The 21,244-nt window shown below is 35.9% G+C and overlaps 2 long non-coding RNA genes across 5 annotated transcripts in view; one reads left to right on the top strand and one right to left on the bottom strand.

Annotated features, from left to right (window-relative positions):
* LOC119238453 (uncharacterized) overlaps positions 1-21,244 on the top strand; it is a 444,593-nt gene that overhangs the window by 155,760 nt on the left and 267,589 nt on the right. The window lies entirely within an intron of this gene.
* LOC119238454 (uncharacterized) overlaps positions 9,057-21,244 on the bottom strand; it is a 34,200-nt gene continuing 22,012 nt past the window's right edge. Inside the window, exons 2-5 of one of the 3 annotated variants that reach the window (XR_008553773.1) lie at positions 19,357-19,494; positions 14,425-14,599; positions 10,656-11,031; positions 9,057-9,401 (exon numbers count right to left, since the gene is read on the bottom strand). This is a non-coding gene — a long non-coding RNA (uncharacterized LOC119238454). Of the gene's footprint in view, positions 9,402-10,611; positions 11,032-14,424; positions 14,600-19,356; positions 19,495-21,244 lie in introns of those variants that run through there. The other 2 variants (XR_005123577.2, XR_005123576.2) reach the window with 2 other exon arrangements.

Raw genomic sequence — 21,244 nt, forward strand, 5'->3', positions numbered from 1 at the left:
GTAAAAAATTCAGCTGCCAGCATGTTAACAGCCACCTAATATATGGGTTGTTTGATTGGACTCTTTGGGCGAAACTGCAAAATTCCTAACCCATTGCTGCTATATATTTTATCAGGACCAAATTTAGCTACTTTCATTTTTTAAAATGCCATTTTAGACATCACAGTGAATCAAGTCAGTGTTGGTTAATTGCTTGCATACATTACAATCTAATCCATTTCCCCAAACACTAATTTAACTAGTTATTATTTATTTTTATTTTGTGGAACACAGCAAAGTTCTGATGCCTGAACTATGAAATTTGGCAAAATCATTGCTTTCTTAACAAAAAGTGAAATTTCCTCCTCTATGCAATCAGCAAGTGCTTCCTTGCCTTTTTTTTTTTTTTTAAGATTTATTTATTTTTGCATGCAAGAGCTGGGATAGAGGCCAGAGACATTGGTGGGGGGTGGGGTGAGAGGATTCACCAGAGACAGAGTGGGGAACAGAACAGGCAAATTGACTGAAGTACACTGCTGAGGGGAGCAGTGGGCGAGACAGGAGAGGTCTGCTGAGCCATGTGGGTTGCTTCCTGGCAGGCCAGGGATTGAACTCATGCTGCAGTGGCTGCGGACAACTTCATAGGTTGCGTCTTAAACCCTTAAGCCACCGGGGAGGCGCTGCTTTTTTTTCTTAAAGGTGTATTCATCTTATATTAACATTTTGGTATAAACAATTGTTCATTGCCTGAATTCTGTTTTCAATCAAAAAGTGTGGTATTTTTTGTGTGTTAGGAGAAAAGTGAATCTTTAGAAGGGCCACATGCCATATTTTCATCTTATGCCTCATATCCATCCTTTGGGCCTGCTGAGTTGATCATGTATACTGTCAGTTTAACAGCTAATAATGCCAACACAAAATACGTCAAAGTTTGAAAGTTGTCCCTTCTTACAAAATGTTTACTTTATAATCATTACCATCTTAGACTTTGTTCTTATAGGTTGTCAACTTTGGAAAATTGAATTAAATTGAATTTTTGGAAAATGATCCTATGCAAATGTCACTACAGGTGTTTGATATTGAAATGACCTTAACAATTAATCTTTTAGAAAAAAAGGCCCACCTTTCCCCCCCACCCCAGCTCCTGGCCCATTTTCTAAAGGAAAATGTCTATTTCTTTCCCCAAAGCTTACCTCTTTGGTAAGCTTACATATATAACATCTTCTTCTAAGTGGGGTCTATTCCAACTGTGGGTAAAATAGTGGGGGATAAAGAATGTTCTATAGATCTTCCTCCAGATTAATATTAAGGATTATTAGGAGCATACAAATACAGTAGCCCCACAGAATGAGTTGAGCCGTCAATCTAATACATATTACTTTGTTACATATCCCTTCTTTATTCTAAAACTTAAATCGCAAGTGGACAGAGATTTTGTCTTATTAATCTTTGTGCCACAATAATTATTTGTCAAATCAAATGCTAGTTTTGTGCAGTTGAAAGAATGCTTCATATTATTATACGGTTCACTTTGGCAGAAAACACACTTGTATTTACTTATAGAAAACTAAAATTAATTTTGAAGGGAAGAGTTTTTTAAAAATCATGTAAAAATTTGCCAAGGGAGTGGGGAACACCAGTGGGGAACTCTTAAAGCATATCAATAATAATAAAGGCTCTCTGTTTATTACACTTTCAAGTTTCATAATAACAGGTATAGAAATTTGTTCTATATAATTGTTCTATAAAATTAATTTCAGTTCTCTATAAAGAGTCTTGTAAATACTGTATGGAATTGAATTTTCCAGCACTCAATCTGTTTTGAGAATTAGAATCTTTTGTTCCTAGTATGGTGAAATATAGCAAATGCTGAGCTCAGAAGTTAGCAAACAATGCATAATAGTAATGCAAACCTTTAATTAGTGTAAACATGTTAAGTCAAGTCATTGTGATCAGCAATTAAAGACCTGGCTCTACTTAGCCCACTAATCTTAGTGTATGATTTTCAACAAATTACAAAACTGCAAGTTCACTTCAGAAATCTCTAAGGTATGCAAGACTTACAAATATTTGAATAATCCAAAAACTCCAAGAAATCAGTATAATTCTATTTGTCTATGAAGTTTAACTATTATACATCTCATCTCAGATAATCTTGTGTCTTATAGTTCAATGAGAGTAAAATTATTAAAATATCACTAAGAGAACTATATACTGGATTTTTTATAACATTGGATTACAACTCTGTTTATGATTGAGAAGTGTAGAGGTTCATATCTTTCAGGTATATGTTCCCACACCACGCCCACCAGCAAGGTACCCATTGTCTTCCACCATAGTCCATTACACTCCCTCCTCTGCCTCCCTCCCTCCTCCCCCTCTGCTGGTCTCCATTCTACAATCACATTTCCAGGGTTTGTTACTGGTTGGGTTTATCTGACTCTTTGTTTTGTCTATTGTTCCTCATTTAAGTGACACTACCCTATATTTGTCTTTCTACTTCTGACTTATTTTGCTTAGCATAATCCCCTTCAGTTCCATCTAGGCGATTATAAGTGGCAAGAATTTATCATATTTTATAGCTGAGTGGCATTCCTTTGTGTGTATACACCACATTTTCCAAATCCACTCATCTGTCTTTGTGAACTTAGATTGTTTCCCTAACTTGGCTATTGTAAATAGTACTGCAATGAACATAAGTACATATCCATTCAAATTAGTATTTTTGCATTCTTCAGGTACCTAGGAATGGAATTGCTGGATCATATGGCTGATGTATTTTTGATACTTTGAGAAATATCCTTACTGTTTATCGCAGTGGCTGGACCAGTTTGCATTCCCACCAATAGTGTACAAGCGTTCTTTATTCTCCATATCCTTGCTTCCACTTGTTATTTCTGGTCTTTTTTGATATGGGCCATCTTACAAGTGAGGTGATATCTCATTGTGGTTTTGATTTACATTTCCTACAGTGATGATTAGTATTTTTTCATAATACTTTGTCACAGTAGATCACATATAGGTTTGGTTTTATTTCTGGGCTCTCAATTCTGTTCTATTGGGCTGTGTGTCTGTTTTTGTTCCAGCATCATATTCTTTTTTTTTTTTTTTAGATTTATTTATTTATGCTACAAGAACTGGGGTACAGGTCAGAGGTGTGGAGGGAGGGTGAGAGGATTCACCAGAGACAGAGTGGGGAACAGAACAGGCAGATTGACCAAAGTACACTGCTGAGGGGAGAGCGGGCGAGATAGGAGAGGTCTGCTGTGCCATGTGGGTAGCTCCCTGGCCAGCCAGGGATCAAACCCCCGCTGCAGAGGCTGTGGATTGCTTCACAGTGCTGTGCTTAACCCCTTGTGCCACCAGGGAGGCCCAGTACCATATTCTTTTGATTATTGGAGCTTGTAGTGTTGTTTGAAGTCTGGCAGTGTGATTCCACTATTCTTCCTCTTTTTGTCAGGATTACTTTGACTATTCAGGGTATTTAGTGGTTATACATGCATTTTAATAATGCTTTTTCTATTCCTTTGAGGAATGCCATTGAAACTTTAATAGGGGTTACATTGAAGCTGTATATTGCCTTCGGTAAGATGGCTATTTTGGCAACGTTCTTTCAATCCATGAGCAGGGAATACCTTTTGTGTCTTCTTCTGTTTCTCTTAACATTGTCTTTTGGTTTTCACCCTCACCTCCTTTGTCCTTCACCTCCTTTGTAAAGTTTACTGCTAGGTATTTCATTCTTTTTGCTGTAATTGTAAATGGGATTATTTTCTTGATTCCTTTCTCTCCTAGATCATTGTTTGGAAATGATTTTTATAAATTGATTTTGTAACCTGTCACTTTGCTGTGCTAATTTATTGTTTCAATTATTTTTATTTTGGATTTCTTTTATATCTTACTTTTGCTTAGCTATTATAGATAGGACTTTCAATACTATGTTGAGTAGTAGTGGTACAAGGGAACATCCTTATTTTGTACCAAATTTTAGTAGATGCTTTCATTTTTTCATTTTAGTAGATGCTTTCATTTTCATTTTTTCAATGTCATTCATTGAGAATGACATTAGCTATCAGTTTGTCATGTGCGGCCTTTATTATGGTGAGGTAGAGTCCATGTATCTCCAGTTTTTTTCATAAATGGATGTTGAATCTTATCAAATGCTTTCTCAGCATCTGTTGGTACATATGATTTCTATATTTCCTTTTGTTGGTATGGTGAATTACATTGATTTTCAGATGTTGAACCATTCTTCCATTCCAAGAATAAATCCCACTTGGTTATGGTGTATGAACTTTTTTTTTTTTTAAAGATTTATTTATTTATTTATACAAGCACTGGGTATAGTCAGAAGCACGGGAGGGTAAGAAGATTCACCAGAGCAAGAGCAGGGAACAGAACAGGCAGACTGATGAAATACACTGCTGAGGGAAGCAGCGGGCGCAGCAGGAGAGGTCTGCGCACCATGTGGGACCCTCGCCGGCGGCTGGGGATTGAACCGGCGCTGCAGAGGCTGCTGGCAGCTTCGCAACCCAGTGCTCAACCGCTGTGCCACCGGGGGAGGCCTGGTGTATGAACTTTTAATGCATTGTTGATGCAAGGTTTTGTTTGTGATTTTTGCATCTATGTTCATCAGCAAAATTGGTCTGTACTTTTCTTTTTTAGGGTGATTATTGATACATGAGGGCCTATAAATGCCATTTTGTTCTTAGTTTTCTGATTCTGTTTTCTTTCTCTTTTTGTATGTGTGGATGTTCTCTGTGATTTGGATATAAGAGCTTCTTTCAACATTTTGTGGATAGTAAATCTAGTGTTTGAAAACTCTTTCAGCTTCTGTTAGCCTAAAAAGGCCTTTATTTTCTCCTCCTATCTAAAGGAGAGTCTTCTAGGATATAGTATTATTGACTGGCAGTTTTTAATTTTTAAGTGTTTTGCATACATCATTCCATTCTTTCCTTGTTCATGGTGTTTTCTTAAAGAAATCACATATAAGCCTGATAAATGTACTTGTAAATGTACATTTATAGGTTTTCTGTTTCTTCCCTTTTGCCAGATTCAGTAGTGTCCTTTATTAGATTCAATAGTTTTCTTTTTTTTTTTGTCTTGAACTCTCGGGGTCTCAGGGTACAGATCTTATTACATTTAGGCAGCCAGGTGTTCTTTTAGCTTCATGGCCTTGTATATTTAATTTCTTCTCCAGGTTTGGGAAGTTTTCATCTCTTATTTCTTTGAGTAAGTTTTCTGTTACCTTCTCTCTTTTCCTCTTGACTAATATTATCTTATATAGCCTTGCCTCATGGATAATTAATATTATTTTAAAGTTTTCCTTTCTTTCTTTCTTTATTTATTTTTGTGTTTCTTTCTTCTTCCACTTGGATTCTTTGTGCATTACCATCTTCAAGGTCACTGATTTGATCTTCTGTTTGGTCTTCCATGTATTTCTGCATAATTTTTAAATCTCCTTTATCGATCTGTTTACATGCTCTATCTGTTATTTTCTTATTTAAACTTCAATTTCTATCTTCTGTTCATTAATTTTATTTCTCAAGAAAATTCAGCAAAAACTCATTGTTTTCCTGAGTATTCTTTTATATTTTTATTAGCTTTTCTGTGTTTTTTTCCATTTCTTTGAATTTCTTTATCATGGCAGTTTTGAACTTTGTATCTGATAGGAAGAAAAGATCTGCCTTATCTTTGTGGCTGAATTCTGGGTATTTGTTCTTTCTCTGTGGTGAAATATCTCCTTAAGGGCACTAAGACATTTGTTGTATTTTTCTGTCTCCCCATTTTGTAGCTTTCCAGGAGGCTATTTTTTTTCATGTCCTAAGGGTAGAGAACTTCCACTTTACATTTTTCCAACAGATGGCAGTATGGGCTTTTTAAAAAGCTTTTCCTGACTTGGCATTTCAATACATTGTATGATTGTTATGTCAAGGAATACTGATCTCTAACTATTGAGTCAGGGATGAGGGTGGAGCCTGGAAGGGTCCAGTCATTGCTGAAAGTGGTGTTGTGTACTGTAGTGGATGATATTGTGGTACTACCAATAGCCTTATCTCTGTGTTTTCTGCAGTATGTGCCCCGTGCTGTTTTGCTTCACAGGAATAGCTCTACTCCCAAAGGGGTATAGGAGGGGAAACACCATTCTGTACTCTGTCCTCTTCACTGGGGACCCTGCATGCATAGAACAAACACCCCAGGTTCTCTGAATATATCTGTCATCAGTTAAAGGTATGTACCTCCACACTAATAAGCTCTCCCCTCCCCAGCACCATCAGCCACACAATGGAACACAATCTGAGGTTTGCCCAGCAGGCTGCCAGCCCAGCTGCAGTCTCTAAGGCAACTTTCTCCATCGACCTTTTGTCATATACGGTTAAATTTCCTCTGTGTCACTTCTGGCACAGTCAGTATTGGTTTGAGATCTCCAAGAGGTTCCCTGGTTTTGCCCCTTGCCACAGGATCCTCTCTGTTCACTGGCCCACTGAACTATTTACAGATTATCCTCCTGAGAACAAATTAGGGAACCTCCTCTGAAGCCATCTTCTCACACATTCAGTCTATATTGGAATTCTTAATGTGCATGATAAATACAGAGTGTTATTTCACTCATAAAACTAATGATTAAGAATGATTTTTTTTCCTGCTCAAAACCATTAATCACAGAAATACATTTTACTTAGACATCCATTAACACTTTATAGTACACACATCTTTAAACTATACTTTTAAATTTAGGGGCAAACAGAAGCTTATTTTTTTAAAGAATGTGCTAGAGAGTGAAACCACAATGATGTCCTTTCTAAAGTTGCTAGCAACCTCAGAAGAATAGCCACAAACGTAATAGCAACAACTTGCATTGGTACAACAGATTTTTTTTTTCTTTTTTAAAAAACATCATTGTTTGGGCCTCCCCGATGGCGCAGCAGTTGAGTGCTGGGCTGCAAAGCTGCCTGCAGCCTCTGCAGTGCTAGTTCGATCCCTGGCCGCCGGCGAGGGTCCCACATGGCACACAGACCTCTCCTGCCGTGCCCACTGCTCCCCTCAGCAGTGTACTTCATCAGTGTGCCTGTTCTGCTCCCTGCTCTGGCTCTGGTGAATTCGCTCACTCTCCCATGCTTCTGACTGTACCCAGTACTTGTATAAATAAATAAATAAATAAATAAATAAATAAATCTTTTAAAAAAAGAATTAAAAAAAAAAGAGAAAAGGAGGGAAAAAAAATCCTTGTTTATTTTTTCACAAAATAAGATTTCTCCCTTCAGTTGTGGTCACCAGAGCTTTCCAACCACCAAAGTGCCCAAGTCCACCATACTTTCACATGTTGTCTCAACCACCATCATCCTGAATGTGGAGGAGCATTTCCATTTTGTAGAAAAGGACGTTGAAGTTTTGGGAAAAAAAAATCAAATTTTTAAGAATTTTCTTCCTGAAAGATTTATGTCACTTTTGATAAAAAGTTATTTAACCAAATTAAAAAAAGAACCACATTCCTAAAGATGGAAAATTTGGCAACCCCTAAGCTCAGATAAAGTTTAAGGGAATGCAACATTTATAGCAGAGAATTCTCTCTCACAGTTTTGCTTCAGAACACTTTGAACTCATGTACAGTGTTTCCACAAAGGAATGAGGTAATCTTCTCTGGTATGCTTCCTTCTTGACAACTTTCTAAATGCACCAACTGCCCAAATAGTGATGAAATCATGGATAAGGGAAGACAGTAGGGCTTGCCAATCATAATAACCCTGTAGATGATCACATGGAACTGATTTCCCCATATTTTCAGATGCCACACTAAGCTCATCCCCAAATTAATAAAATTTGGCCCTGTAAATCTAGTTCTAATTCTACTGCTAGAGATTAAACAGAGAGAAATAAAGCTCCTGAATGACAAAGGAATATTTAAAATACATCTAAGACAAAAAGGCTATAGTAAAGTTTAATTCAAGTCACTTCTTACTGATTTTTTTTTCATTACCTATATACTGGACAGTGTTTATAATAAGCAAGGACGTGGAAGAGGTGATGAAAATGCTTGAAATAAAGTTTTGATACTGATAATTCTTAAAATTTTATTTATAATTAAGAACCTCATTATGACTGATATCTTTGATTTCCAGTGTTTAACACTGGAGCATAGGAATTGACATATACTATGTTTTCTCCCAAGCTAAATGATATTGTCTTGTGTTGTAAAGTAGAAAAGAACATCTTAATCATCAACTTTATAAAGAAGATTGTCTCACTGGTGCTATATGAACTTTCAGTATATTGTGTCCAGGATTATGCATGCAGTACTATTTCAAGACCTTTTTACTGATAATATAATGCTGCCTCTAAATTTAATGCCTATTGCCTTTTCACCAGAAAGCAGTTTTTACTGATGATAATGATGATGGTCATTAGGGACTTAGAGACTTTTAAAAGGATCTAGGGATGAATGAATAAATAAAAACCGTGATGACTCATTCTGCACCCAATGCCATTAGTATAACGCACAGCTCAGCACAGTTCCTCTCCCCCACAAAACTGCAAAATTTAAATATATGTTAAATATCTTTCTCAAATAAAATGAGTACAATTTATTCAAGGAATATTATGAGATTGTGGAATGTCAGCAATCAAGGAGGCGCACTAAAAAAAAGAAATACATTTTACTAGGTTGTTTTCTTTTTTGTACGACTAGTCCTCACAGAAAAAACAAGCAGATTCTGTCAGGCTGTAAGCTAATTTCTTTCTTCCTGAATGAAAGAAGCTTATTCTCTGCTACATTTTCATTGCTTTTCCATGTTTTAGATATATTAAATAATGTCATTTTGAATTTCCTTCTAACATTACATGAGGTTAAGTGGGGAAAATTAGATTCTGGGATCTTAAAGAACTATCTTTTACATTATTTAATTAATACAGATCAATTAATATTTGTGCTCATATTCATTAAAATATCATTATATACACCCTACCATGAATTACCAGATACAGGTACAAAGAGATTATCCAAAATTATTTTTATGAAGACATATATAGTATGTATTTCCCCCAAACTAAAGTCATCACAGGATGGTATGTTATGACTTTATGTTGCATTTTATTTCACAAAGGATTAAAGTATGGCAAATCTGAACACTGCAAAAAGATTTAGTCATGCTCATTAGGCACTGAGTTTATTAGTATAGCTTCTGTTTTTCCCTTGATGAGCCAATTTCAAAGCCACTTATAGACTTCCTAATGACATGTGGAAGTAGCCACTTTTCTGTTTTCCATACACCTGTCTTCCCTTTCCTCTTGTAGCAGATGGGAGAGCAGTGAAAAGGACACTGAACCAGAACTCAGATAATAAAGATCCCACACCTAACTGTCCACTCAGGAGTTAAGTGAGTGATCTTGGGATGGTGACCAGGACCACCTGTGACCTGCTTTCTTCCCTGTAATACAAAGATAATATCACAGTGTTGATGTTACATAATTGTTATTCCATTTGGTCTGCAAAGAGACAATCACCAAAAGACCTAAAGGGAAGATACTAGCTATGGAAATATTTTTGATTTAGACAGATTTAGTATATTAAAATCTGTATTTAAACAAAAGATAAATGAACTGGTAGTTACTCACTTCACTTTAGAAGTATAATATAGTAAATATTGCTTTTTAGAAGCTAACTTCTATAAAATGTTCAAAGCACAATTTAATTTGCGAATATTGAATTCAAATATACCTATAGCAAGGCCTAAGGTACAACTGCATTTTAAAACTCAGAGGGGTTTTGAGCACAATTTAGGTTAATCCAATAAAGGAATTGTACATCAAATTGGGATTGATTGTTCTGAATCAAATTCAGTTAGTCATTCCTATTTACATGAGGCTGTTCCTAAGAAAATCAAAGCTTTCATCAGCCTGGAAAGAGAGAACTCTTGTGTTGCCTTTGTAATTCAAATTAGAAATTAACTAGTTGGCAGACCAAAATGCAAAGGTTCTTGATGAAAATGAAATGTACCTTTTGGTTCAGACTCTTGCTTTGGTAACTAGTTACACAGTGTAATGTACTGTGTGTATACTGTTATGTTTCTTTCTCGTTGAAGGATAAAGCAAAGCCCTTTTGGTAAAACAGTTTTGGAAATTGTGGAGTAAAACAGTCAGAGATGGCTTTTTGGGATGAGATTTTGGCTCTCATTTATGTGTGTACCTTGGAGTCAGATTTTCACTGGGTTGATAAAAATCCTGTGAGTTATTTCTTGAGTATAGTTTTCATGGTATTGTGTACACAAACCTCTCCACTAATAAGTATTAAAAATGTATAATATGTACAAAATGGTTGAAATCTAATAAAGGGATCTATATAGTAGGAATAATACATTTCCTTAAACTGGAATAACCTGTAGGATAGTCTGATGGTCACACAAAAGGCGTAGAACTGAGGTCAGCAGAGGGGAACAGTAGATTCAAATCTCACGTATCCCACTTTCACTGATTGGACTGGGAGAAGTCTCCTATGCTACTCCTTTCTTTTTCCCTCCCTCCTCCTCTTCTCCATCTCTCCCTCCTCCCCACCCTTCCTCTCTCTCCTCCCCTTCCTCATACACAAATACACACACACATACACACACGCGTGCGCGCTTGCGATTAGAGGATGTGATTCCATAGTCTGTGTATTTCTTTCACTTTTCTAATAGCTTCCTTACCTGTTTGCAATACATCAGCATTAATATTCTCTTTCCTATTGATTATTTAGAATATAGACTATTCTAAAACACAATGGTATAATTCAGTTGTTTTCAAAGAGTCTTCTTGCTTTTTCAAAACAGTCATCAGATTTTCTAGAGTCCTGTTTAAATCGGTGTCCATTTTCGAGAAATGGTACATGCACTGGAAGCAGACTGGATGTCACAGCTTCAAATTCAATTTTAAAACCTCCAGATGTCTTCTTCAAAGAAAAATGCTGTCTTCCAAATGGTTCATTTGCCACGGCAGTGATATGCCATGAAATCACGAAATCTTTGGGGAGATTGGGAATTACCAATACCACCAGGATACTACCTGTGTGATTGTCATTTCTTCCTAGAAATGAAGGAAAGCAATCAGGATGTTAATGTTAGAATAGATATGCTATATGAAAAAAAAAATCTTAGTAGGGTTACATCTGTACACCTCAGTAAACATTTAACAAATTAAATAATTATGCATAAAATAAGTCAATATAGGATTTATGAATTATTTCAGTTTAACATCACATAATTATTTAATAATTGTGCATAAAAATTATCTGTATAAATTAGGAGTCCTATTATGTGTGTTTGCATTTTGAGTAGTTTTTATTTTTTTTTCAGTTATTTTTTTTATTTTTATTTTTGCATAAGAACTGGGGTATAGGCCAGAGGTGTGTAGGTGGGGTCAGAGGATTCACCAGTGACACAGTGGGGATCAGAACAGGTGGATCTACCAAAATACACTGCTAAGGGGAGCAGTGGGTGAGACAGGAGAGGTCTGCTGTGCCATATGTGGGTCAGCTCCTTGGCCGGGGATCGAGCTCAGGCAGCAGTGGTGATAGATCGAACTCAGGTAGTAGTGGTGATAGGACTGAGACTTAATCCGTAGGCCACCAGGGAGCCCCCATTTTTGTATCTTTATTTTAATGTCTGGTAGAATCAAGAGAGATAAAAGACTAAAAAATCGCCTTACATTTAAAAACTTTTGTGGGTATGTATATTCAATTCAACTTGTCACATTAGTCTCTGTGTGCCATACAACTATAAATGCAAACATACTGAAGTGTAACTTATTTGCACAGATACATTCTTGGTTAGCTCCTAAAGGGCACAGCACATCACTCAGTGTGACTTCGTAGGCTCATGCTTGCCATTGATGACACACATTCAGAATAATTACAATAACACAGATCTTAGAGACAGCTCTTAGTATACCTTTGCATTTTATAAACACCTTTTTGAAGGAAGAAGAAATATTTTTATACTGAAAAATGTGATTTATCTTGTATGTAAGAAAAGTATGCCCGTAACTCATTTATTTAGATTTGTTTCATCCATTTGTAATGGATTTATGCAAATTTAATCTGCGACCATAGGAAGGAGGGGATCAGTCAAGAAACCCAGGTGATAATAAAATAATGCTTTTTATAACTCAGCCACCTTTCCTACCAAATGTATCTTCCTATTTTGGGAAATGTCATTTATACACTCAGTTGTCCAAAAACTGAAGAACTGAGTCTTGTCCTTCTTTGTCTCTTCTGTCTTTCTTATAATTTCTAGCCACCTCATTCCAACTAGCCAGTGAGTTTTATGATGTCTAATTCCTTAAAATTCCTTATATATGCTTCTTTCTGTCACTTTATTTTTGCCTTAATTTAGGCCATTATGGATATCTTGCGTGGATTTCTATGGAGACTTCTAACTTGTCTCTCCAACTTCAATCTTCTTCTTCAATCCAGTTGCCACACTTCAGCCAAAATAATCAGTAATATTGGGGCCTCCCTCATGGCACAGGGGTGACAGCTCTATCAAGCTATTGCCAGCCACTGCAGCATGAGTTCGATCCCTGGCCAGGGAGCTACCTATATGGCACAGCAGACCTCTCTGCCTGCTGCTCCCCTCAGTAGTGTATTTCAGTACATCTGTCTGCTCTGCTACCCACTGTCTCTGGTGAATCCTCTAACCCCCTGCACCTCTGGCTTACACCCCAGTTCTTGTATGCATAAATAAATAAATCTTTTTTTTAAATCAACAATCTTTTCCCAAGATATATATGACTTTTTAAAAAATGTCCCTGTATGGAGCCTCCCTGGTGGCACAAGGGGTTAAGTCTCAGCATTGTGAAGCTATTGGCAGCCACTACAACAAGAGTTCGATACCCTGCAGCAAGAGTTCGATCCCTGGCCAGGGATTTAACCCACAAAGCACAGCAGACCACTTCTGTCTCGCCTGCTGCTCCCGTTCTGCTCCCCACTTTGTTTATGATGAATTCTCTCACCCCCTCAACACCTCTGACCTATACCCCAGCTCTTTTATGCATAAATCTTTAAAAAACATCCCTGCATGCTTAATATCACCTAACGACTTTTGATCTAATGTTCAAATTCCTTATCATGCCTACTAAGACTTTTCAGGATCTGGCCTCTATTTACTTCAACCATTTCTGCATGCCTCATCCCTCACTCATTGCTGGACCCTTGTTGAGGCTGTTCATCTAACTCTCTGAGCTGTATAACTTTAGTTTTGGAATTCTTTCCTCCCTTCGAACAGAAGGTCCTGGCTGGCTTCATTACATCTACATTCCTGGAGGCTAGACCTATCTTTCACGGAAAAAGTCTTCCTTCATAGTTTTTTAATGCAATGTTTGTGTTCCAGTCACATCCAATAAGTGTCTAGCAAACACCGCTCAGGTGTCTGCAACATGTAATATGTCCCTTAACCGAGACACATAACATCCCGTGCCTCTATGGAGCTTGCATTCTTCTAGAATTACCATGGCAACTTATTTGACTATTTTCTTGACTCTCATCCTCAGTAGATTAAGACAAGAACTTTTCTTGTCATCTCATTATTGAAACAATGTCCAGCCAGTAAATATTTGTTTAAATAAATGAATAAAATGAGAAAATGCTAAGCAAAGATGCCAATATAATTATTTTATGCAGGGCATAATTATTTTGAAGACAAGGAAAACTTATTTAGAAGTAAAAAGAAGCCAAACCTTTTTATATTATATGGGAACTTGGTGAATAGACATGTGAACATGTTTTCACAGTTATATATGTAACCCTTTTACTCCTTAAACTTGCTTTCAATGATCAAGTCCTTCTATAACCTCTTTTAATATTCTATGCAGTCTGCCCATTTTATGATCAACAGAGTCTATAATGGAAAAATCAGTATCAATGACAAAAACACTAGATGGTCTTCTGAAATGGAAAAAGTAATATTAAACAATCGTGATAAATTTACATTATTCATAGATCTGACATTAGTTGGTGAAAAGATGCTTTTCTTGCAAACCTAAAACAGCCACACTAAATTCTGAAGCTGTTCTTAAGAATTAAAAATAAAACTCTGGAAGAAAAGGAGAGGTTTCCTTGATGTTTTGAAGTGTCATTGATTTTCTTTTTCTCTATGGAAAAGAAACACCACAGTAAAAATTTGCTTTTGATAAAAATACATCAGATGGGCTTGAAAACTCAGCAGCCAATTACTTTAAAAAATGGTCTTCAGGAGCAAGAAGTTTTAAGGTAACATATAGGGTGGGGATGTTCAACATTCAGCATTCGGGTCCCAAATATCCAATAACTGGGTTCCACAATTCCTTTGCAAAACAAATGTGATTAATATTTCATTTTCCAAAAATGTCACTGAGTTGTATATTTCTTATCTGCCTTCTAAATATATACATATTTATTTAAACAAGTTTATATTTTCTGCCTCCTAGGTACTTTATACTTACTACACTGTTCTTTTTCAAAGCTCTGGAAGTTGTTTCTTTTTGTTGAGATCACGAGTCCACTTGATATTAGTGACTTATACTTTCCTGTGCCTTGTGAGTATGGGTAATAGCCTTTTTGTATACCAATTTGCTTACACTGCAGTCTGTGCTGATAATACTGTACATTGCCTGACCTCTGAATGGAAAAATAATAACAAGTTAAAACAGTCATTTTACCTGAAGTCGATAAGGCCATAACACTCACCCTGCTTTCAATTCACATGCTCAATTTTCATCCACTCACTTTGAGAGGAAGGAATAATGACAGGTTACAGGCACTTTATTTCAAAATTCACTCACAAAGTTATTGACAAGCATTTTTCACAGAAACAGCTCTTCTCTCTGACCCTCGTGAGCTGTTTACATGAAAAATGCTCTTCCTTCTAGATTAATGAGAGTGGAACCTAATTCCATACCAAACATGTAACAATTGCTTTAGCATCTCTGTTTTTGATGTGGGAACAAAAATAGGGATAATTTGCCTCAAATTGCCATCACTTCAGTCATAATAAAATCTCAGAGAGTACTGTTTGCTTTCAACTTTCATTAGGTAAGCTGCTGCTGTTATTAAGGTACCAACACACAAATGTTATATTAGCACTTAACAGAACCATGGCATTCTCCTCTAGGAGATAAATTCTACCCTTGTCAATATAATTCCTCACTGAGTGTAGTAAAAGAGTTCGAAAAGATGAAATAGTGAAGCTTTGCACTAGAGGAAAAGAAATACCTTGTTCATTCAAGCTTAACGGCCATTTTGTTGGCCCCAGGTACTGTTTAGAAAAATAAGTCTCAGAGAAACTCTCTTAGGTCAAGTCAAACATTGAGACAAACTTTCAGACATGTTCTCTTTGTCTGAGATTGTTAAATCAGTTACTTTAAATTTCTGAATGCCTTCAACTGGCATTTTAACACTGTTTACAAAGAAATCTGTAACAATGTAAGGCCACGATAGAGTTTATTTCCAGACTGTAAATGATAATCATTCTGTGTAAACCACTGCACACCCAGCACCCAACATTTCTTTTTTTTCCCCAATATAGTGCACCCTTATGAAATGTAAGATACTGTGTGTATCACTGTGATGGAGCTATAAAAATTAAATCTATGTTCATTCTTACTGTTACTACTTTGTCCTTTAGATACTCTTAAAATAACTATCTCCAATTTAAACCTAAGAAAAATGCTGTCACAAAGAGAGCAATGAGGACTCTTTAGGTCATCTGGAATGGTGAAAAGGCAGGGGAGGAACATCAAAAGCTTGGCTATTGCTAGGCTTGTCTTTGCCATCTTCCATCTTCTTTCCTAGCCTTTCAGACTTCTTATCATACTTCATTCAGCATTTTAAGATCTTTCAAGGGGTCTATTTTTGTACAGATAGTTTAGCAGCCTTCGATGGACAAAATAGTGTATTTTAGCTATGAAATTGAGACTATAGTATTTGCCAGGTGACATGCATGATGTAAAAGTGACCATTGTCCATCTTCATTTATAGGATACAGCTAGAGATGATAATGTATGGTTTGGTGATAAGGACTGTTTGGCTTAAAGTTATATTCATAGATTAAATATGTTTGCTTTTGCCAATTTCTATTGTTATTATACCAATCTGAAAATCACCTTACCCTAAGGCTAGTGCATTTCCATTACCCCTCCTGACCTCACATGCATTCTGACCATTTCCAAAATGACCTACAAGTATTTACTATCACCAGATTTAACAACTCCTGGGTCAATAAAGAAATCAAAGAAGAAATTTAAAAGTATCTGGAGACAACTTAGCCACACATTCATACACACAAACCAAACAACACAATAAAAAAATCGGGCAAAAGATTTAAATAGACACTTCTCTAAAGAAGACATTCAGGTACCTACAGGCATGTGGAAAAAAATAGTTAGCACCAATTTATTATAATGGAAATGCAAATCAAAACTACGATGAGACTACTCCACCCCTGTGAGAATGGCCTGCATTAAAAAAATGGAAATAACATGTTGGTGAGGATGTGGAGAAAAAGAACACTAATCTACTATTGGTGAGAATGTCATTTGGGATAACCTCTATGGAAAAAAACAGTATGTTCTTTAAGATGCCTTAAAGAAATAAAAATGGAAATACCATCTGATTCAGTAATGCCACTGCTTGGTATTTGCCTAAAAAACATGGAAAGTCTAATATGAAGAGACTTTAGCATGCCTGTGTTCATAACATCATTATTACGACAGTTAAGTTATGGAAACAACTTATGTGCCCAGTGACAGATGACTGGATAAAGAAATTATGGAATAGATACTCAATGGAATACTACTCAGCTATTTAAAAGGGTGAAATGGTGCCTTTTGGAACAAAATGAGTGGATCTTGAAATGATTGCTAAGTGAAACAAGTCAGAAAGTGAAAGATAGACACAGTATGGTGTCACTTAATTGTGGAATATAAATAACCAAAGAAAACGTACTGGCAAAAACCACAGCAAAAATAATTCTCAGACTTTGAAAAATAAACTGGTTACCAGAGGGAATGGGGGAGGGGAGTTGAGGAGAGAGGAAGGAAAGGGGTAGGTGCCTGTCATGGCAGTGTTGGATGAGTGAAACTGCACATACGGAGGTGTAAAAATGTATCCCCAAAGTTATGTAAATATATAAGTAACTGACAAGTTAGTAGTAACAATTTAAAAACATTGTAAAAATTAACAAAATTTTCAAAAATTCCAAGGAAGGTGCCTCTTGAAGCTGCAGCCCACATTCCAGAATGAAATGAAACTAGGAAACAGCCAGTTTTACCACCTGAGCTTCTGCCCTTGAATTGATATTAAGTAACCATATCACTCATTATAGCCGTTAATCTCCCTTGCTGATACCTTTTAATTTTTAAACAGTCCTACTTTACAAATCATATCTTCTTTCATGTGTTCTCCCAGCTAAAGAATTAATTTTGCAAGCAAAATATCTAAACAGTAAGCATAATAAGAATGAAACAGGTTAAAGCTCATTAGCAGCAGGGAGCAGATGTAGTAAAACTCTGCCAGTTCCCCTACATTTCCTTCTCAGCAGGAACAGGGCACCAAGCTGTGAGTTAGTTCTATAGCACAATGCTTGGCTGCTGTTTCAGCAATTGCACCACTATTGCTTCAAGTATAATACTAAGAATTCACTTTGATTTTTGATTTTTCTTTGCAATAATAATGCCTAAAAGAATCCTGCAGAGCTATCTGGTAAAGTTAAGCACCAAGTGCCAGCTAATCAGCAGACTAGAAAAATATAATTGATAAGAAAACAATTATAAATTATAAAGTCATTTTATCTTTAAAAATATTAACTTCTTGACAAACAGAAGCCCCAGAGTCTGCATGAAATCAGTAACTGCTCAAGTTAAACTTATATCATACGCTAACACTCAATATAACATTGTTACACAACTACACAACTGATAAAAAATATCTGTGTAATGACCAAAACAATGCAGTTATTATGATATAAACTAAAGACTAGTGAGTTCTGTTAGAAAAAACACAAATTATTATCCTAAGATTTCTTCCTTCATGTACAATGTTCAAATAGAACCGTCTTTAGGAAATTTAGCAATATCATCAAAGTTAAGGTATCTATACTTGCCAATACTAGAAAGACTTTACTAAAAACTATCTTTCTAGATTATCAGAATCCTTTACTGAGACTGCATATTTTGAGATATGCTAGAACACAGTTGGAGAGAGGAATCATTGGCATGAAGTCCTCTGCTGGATTCTTGATGTCCCGGATATTGCTAGGACCAATTTGTTGAGAAAAATGAAGATACACTCTAGAACCCAATTCATGGAATTTTCAGTAAATCAAACTGCATATGTAAATGTAACTATAAATTTATCTGCATATTCTACAACTCTCTATATTACTCTAAGAGCTGATGCTGTATATTTAGTTTTTGCAGTGCATTCATTTGGCCAAGTCTGAGAGACAGGACACATTTAGAACAATAATGTTAACAGTGTTCCAGGAAAGTACGCTAAATCTTTCAAAGAAAAAGAAACCTGCAAGTACAATTAACTGGGAAGAGTGGGAACATATATTCTGAGTCTTCTGGCCTATTAAAATAAACTCATCAGCCTTCCATCATTATCCTTTCCTTACACTAATAGGATTGGCTCCTGGAACAGATCTAAATCTATAAGCATCTGGAGCAGATCTAAATCTATAAGCACCTGGAGCAGATCTAAATCTATAAGCAGGGGTGAAATGTCCCCTTTTCATGAAAGTTCTAATGGCAAAGTCAAGAGGATCATTATAGTTTGAAGAAATTGAAGTTAGGAAAGTTACTTATATACTAAGGTTGATTGATTGCTCTGAATTGGTTGACCCATTTTCCACTATAAAAGAGGAAGGTTGGGTTTCCTGATATGTTTCCTCTCATACAAACATTTTTGTATAACTTCAGGTACAATGAAGTCCCAAAAGTTTATATCTGTTAGATCATGCCTTTGAAACACTAGGTTAATTCTTCAAACACAATAGGTTGTAGGTAATATTTGAAACCATGGTAGCAGTTTCCTAGGACTTATGTCTCTCATTTGTACGCAAGACCATGTACTTTTTTTTGTATCAGCATTTTATAGTGCAGTTTCAATAACTCTAAAACAACTGAGCTCCCTTAGCAATCTCCGGCATAGATTCTATGGGCAATTTAAGGTTCTCCATTGGAGGTATAGGAATGAAAACTTCCAGGAATTCTGCTTATAGATTTCTTTAGAAATTGACTAAGAATATGGAATTGAATTGAAAACAAAGATACCTATGTAGAAAAATGACAAAAAAATACAGCTCCAACGTGAACAATCAATCTGTAACAAACGATTCATACAAAAACATGGATAATTTCTGACATTGCACCTACCTTTTGGGATCATTTCACTTGGGACACCTGTCACCCCAACTGAAAATCAAGTGACAAGAAAATAGTAATAACTACAAAATTCTTAAAAGCAGCCAGACTGAAGGGATGCTGATCAAAACACAATTCTGCTGATTTGCCCTGTATGAAGGAAGAGACAACAGCAGGATACTCAATGAACTGAGGTATAGTGTTCTGAGGTGAGATACATCCATACAAGGACAACAGAGAAATGCTTTAAATTACTATAGAATCAGAGCCTCGAGCAATCTGGAATTAACTGTTGGTGACTATGACCTTAAGTAAAATAGCAGCTACAAGGAATAGAGTTGTTCTTCAGTAAAAACCGTCAGAGTGATTACTACCTAGAAGGAAGAGGATGAATAGTGACAAACCTTTCAGATAGTAGCTACCAAATAAATGACAATTTTCACTTGAAAATATCTGAGTGCAGAAAGTATTAAAAATCATAGAAATATAATAAGGTAAGACTGGACAAAGTTATAGTCATCATTGTCCAGTCCTCTCATTGTATAAAAGAGAAACAAAGTTCTGGAATGTTCCACCTTGCACACCACTCAGCAGTAGTTAGTACTTGAATCCATGTCTCTGGATGTCTGATTTGGTTATAATCTGTACTCACAATGCATTTTAGAAACATCATCTTTAAAATAGTGGTGTGACCTCTTAAACTAGAAACAAGCCTATATATCAAGTCCTTTACATCTTCAAAGAAAATCTGGAGAGGAGGAAGTATGCAAGTTATGAAATCTATGCATTCTGTTAAAACCTTCAAGGGAATGTGAATTTCTAATCTAGTTCTATGATTTTTACTTCACCACAAAGTTTGATTTTTATCTCGAAGGGAACATAGATGTCATCTTACTTAACCCTTTCATTTCAAGGAGTAGGAGTTCTCTTTTTTAAATTTTTTTAAATTAAATTTTTTTATGTTATATATTTTTTACATCATTTTTTTTTATTTTTGCACAATGTATACATTTTCATCTTGGTTATATTCCCCATATAATTCCCACCCCCCTTATTTTGACTCTAGTCCCTCCCCCCCCACAGTGTGTCTCTGGTTTATAGTTGCTTGTTGATTTTGATTTTTACTTTATTATAATTAGTCTTTTTCCTGGTCCCTTATTTAGGTTTTCTAAATTCCTGCTGTGAGTGAGACCATCCGGTATTTTTCTCTTCCTGGCTTATTTCACTGAGCATGATCCCTTCCAGCTTCATCCATGTTGCTGCAAATTGCATGAGTTTATCTTTTTTTGATTGCTGAGTAATATTCCATTGTGTATATGTACCACATCTTCTTGATCCAGTTATCTATTTTTGGGCATTTGGGTTATCTCTTAACTTGATTCCTCACGAGTAATGCTTTCCACTCTTTCTATAAGCACATGCCTGATACTTATGGCAAGATGAATAATTTAGGTTGCGAGCTCTTCATAATTCCCGCCACTCTGTTCCAACCAGTTTAGTTGTTCATTATTAATTGTCTTTATTCCAAGCTTGAATAAGCTAGATGTAATTAATATTGGCATTATGTACTTTTGACCAAGTGTTACATAATCCTGTGGAATGTGAATGTGGAATGAGGTACAATTGTTTCTATAAAACTTAGTTTGAATACTTTGGATAGACTTACAAAGGTGAGCTTTTATTAACAACATGATGTCATTGCTGGTGAAGCTATGGAAAATAGGAACCCTTTTTCATTGTTTGGAAATGTAAGATGATGTGGTTGTTATAGAGAACACTAATGATGTTCCTTAAAAAAATTAAGCAAAATTATCATATGAACCAGAAATCCTACTTTTTTATTTATTGAAAATACATTTATTGAAAATAATTGAAATCAGGATCTTGAAGAGAACCCTAC

The sequence above is a fragment of the Talpa occidentalis genome, unplaced genomic scaffold (assembly GCF_014898055.3).
Source record: "Talpa occidentalis isolate TD23 unplaced genomic scaffold, MPIMG_talOcc4v2.1 talOcc4.11, whole genome shotgun sequence".
Classification (NCBI taxonomy): Eukaryota; Metazoa; Chordata; class Mammalia; order Eulipotyphla; family Talpidae; genus Talpa; species Talpa occidentalis.